The sequence below is a fragment of the Bison bison genome, unplaced genomic scaffold (assembly GCF_000754665.1).
Source record: "Bison bison bison isolate TAMUID 2011002044 unplaced genomic scaffold, Bison_UMD1.0 scf7180017864508, whole genome shotgun sequence".
Taxonomy (NCBI): Eukaryota; Metazoa; Chordata; class Mammalia; order Artiodactyla; family Bovidae; genus Bison; species Bison bison.
This window is the reverse complement of record NW_011495064.1, coordinates 118,731-122,320: the sequence shown is the minus strand read 5'-3', so window position 1 is coordinate 122,320 and position 3,590 is coordinate 118,731. Positions and strand designations below refer to the sequence as shown.

Here is a 3,590-nt window from a genome sequence, read left to right as displayed (position 1 = left end):
ATATTAATTAAAACAGTGTGACATTTGCACAAAAACAGGAATATAGTTCAATAGAACAGAATAGAGAGCCCAGAAATAAAGTGACACACCTATGGTTAAATAATCTATGACAAAAGAGGCAGAAATATACAGTGGTGAAGACAGTCTCTTTCAAGAAAATCTTGAAAGCTACATATAAATCAATAAAATTAGAATGCTCCTGAACATAATATATGAAAATAAACACATACAGATTTAAAGACTTAAATATAAAATGGACACCATAAAACTCCTAGAAAAGAACATATGCAAAAAACTTCGTTTTACAACAGTATTATTTTCTTAGATCAGTCACCCAAGGCTAAATGAATAAAAGTAAACATAAGCTAATTTTTCCTAATCAAAGTTTTAAAACTTTTTGCAAAGCAAAGAAAAGCATGAACAGAATGAAAAAAAACAACCTATAGAGTGGGAGAAAATATTTGCCAATGGTGTGACTGACAGGGGTTCAATATCTAAAATATAAAAACCTCATACTACTCAATATAAAAGAGTAGTTATACTCTTTTATATTATTAGGGCTTCCCTGGTAGCTCAGCTGGTAAATAATCTGCCTACAATGCAGGAGATGCCAGTTTGATTCCTGGGTTGGGAAGATTCACTGGAGAAGGGAAAGGTTACCTATTCCAGTATTCTGGTCTGGAGAATTCCATGGATTGTAGAGACTCAGATCAAAACTGCAATAAGTTACCATCTCCCACAGGTCAGAATGGCCATTATTAGTAAGTCTACAAACAATAAATGCTGGAGAGGATGTGGAGAAAAAGGAACCCTTCTGCTGTATTTGTGTGAATGTAAATTTGTACAGACACTATGGAGAATAATATGATGGTTCCTTAAGAAATTTAAAAATAAAGTTACTATATTATCCAGCACTCCAACTCTTGGGCATATATATGGAAAAAATGAAAACTTTAATTTGAAAAGAAAAATGCAACCCAATTTGTTCATATTAGAATTTTTATAATAGCCAAGACAATGGGAAGAACCAAAGAATAGCTTAAAAATGTGTTGTATGTATGTGTGTGTGTGTGTGTGTGTGTGTATATATATATATATATATGTTTTAAAGGAGTGTATTATATATGTATAATGGAAAGTTAGTTGTAAAAAAGAATAAGATAGTCAGTTACATTGGTGGACCTAGAAATTATGCTTAGTGATGTACATCAGACAAAGAAAGAAAAATACTGTATGATATCACTTACATGTTGAATTTAAAAAAAAATGATAAAAAATACACCTACATACAAAACAGAAACAGACACACAGATGCAAAACACACACTTACTGTCACCAAAGGGGAGAAGGAGGAAATGAGGGACAAATTAGGATTATGAGTATAACAGATATCAACTACTGTACATAAAATGGATAAGTAAAGAGGATTTTCTGTATAGCACAGGGAATTATATTTAATATTTTATAATAAACTGTAATGGAATATACTCTGAAAAATATAACTGAATCACTTTGCTTTGCATATGTCACTAACATGATATTGTAAATATTATAAATCAACTATACTTCACATAACATGAATGGACAGAGAAAAAATTATGCTAATTGAAAGAAACTGATGACAAAACCCACGTATTATACTTTTTCTTTTATAGATATGACCAGAATGAGCTATTCCTTAGACACAGAAAGATTAGTTTTTGCCGTGGGTTGTGAGAGTGAGAGAAGAAAGGTTAAAGGGGTTAATTAGTAATTGGTATGGCATTTCTGTTTGGGGTGACAAAAATGTCCTAAAATTATAGAATGGTGATGGTTGCACAACTCTGTCTATATAATAATAGCCTATGAAGTATATATTTTAGATGGTGAATTTTAAGACATATCAATTACATTTCAATAAAACTGCTATTGGGGAAAAAATCTCTGGAAAAGAATATATATAGCTCCACAATTTCTTCCAGAAAATAGAAAATTAATACTTCCTAACTCATTTTATGAGACTAGTGTTACACTAATATTATAACCAAAAACAACATAATAAAATAAAACTATAGACCAATATACCTCTTGAAATAGATCTTAAAATCTGCAAAAAAAAATATTGTAGATCAAACACATCAATATGTAAAATTAATTGTGACTCTGACTATGTGGGATTTACTTCATTTACACAGGACTTGTTCAATATTGCAAAGTCAACTGACGTAATCCTTCCTATAAACAAGCTAAGAAGAAAATCATATGGTAATATCAACTGACACAGAAAAATACCCTAACCCTTAATTATAATTTTTTTAAACTCTCAGAAATATAGACATTGTGAAGAACTTCTACAACTTAATAGCATCTGTAAAAAGCCCATAGATTTTGGTGAGAATATCTAAAATTATGAAGAAGGCAAAGATGCTCACTCTCATCACTTTACTTAAAATTGAAATAAAAGTCTGATCAAGCTATGGTTTTTCCATTAGCCATGTATGGATGTGAAAGATGGACTATAAAGAAAGATGAGCACTGAAGAATTGATACTTTTGAACTGTGGTGTTGAAGGAGACTCTTGAGAGTGCCTTGGACTGCAAGGAGATCCAACCACTCTATCCTAAAGGAAATCAGTCCTGAGTATTCATTGGATAGACTGATGCTGAAGCTGAAACTCCAATACTTTGGCCACCTGATGAGAAGAACTGACTCATTGGAAAAGACCCAGATGTTGGAAAAGACCCTGATGCTGGGATAGATTGAAGGCAGTAGAAGGGAGCAGAGGATGAGACGGTTGGATGGCATCACTGAGTCGATGGACATGAGTTTGAGCAACTCCAGGAGCTGGTGATGGATAGGGAAGCCTGCCATGCTGCAGTCGCAGCATGGGGTCACAAAGAGTTGGATATGACTGAGCGACTGACCTGATAACATTGTTTAAGGTATACAATATGTTGATGTGATGCATTTATATATTGCAATATAATTACCAGTGTAGCCTTAGCTAATACCTCCATTGCAACATATAATTGTCATTCCTTTTTCTGGTAAGAACATTTACAATCCAGTCTCTTAGTAACTTTAAATTATATAATACAAACTATAATCGCAATGCTATGCATTAGCTCTCCAGAACTTATTCATCTTCTAAATGTAAGTTTGGATCCTTTGACCAACATCTCCCCAATACTCCCACCTACAGCCCCTTGTAAGCAGCAATACACACTGCTTTGATGAGTCTGGCATTTCTTTATTCCACATGTAAATGATATCATACAGTATCTCTCTCTCTGTCTGAAATGTCCACATGTAAGTGATATCATACAGTATCTTTCTCTCTCTCTGTGTCTGAAATGTCCATATAATGCCCTGAACGTCCATCTGTGTTGTTGCAAATCACAAGATTTGCCTTCTTTCTCATGGCTAAATAATATCTTATTGCATATTATTTATATACATATATATGTATATATGTATATGTATATATATATATACATATATATATGTATATATATATTCTTTATACATTCATCCATTGACAGATACTTAGGTTATCTTATCTTGGTTTCCTTATCTTGGCTGTTGAGAATAATGATAAAATAAACATGGGA

The 3,590-nt window shown here is 32.6% G+C and overlaps 1 protein-coding gene across 1 annotated transcript in view; it reads right to left on the bottom strand.

The window, feature by feature from the left end:
* LOC104980959 (THO complex subunit 2-like) overlaps nt 1-3,590 on the bottom strand; it is a gene marked incomplete at both ends in the record, with an annotated part of 113,276 nt that overhangs the window by 3,541 nt on the left and 106,145 nt on the right.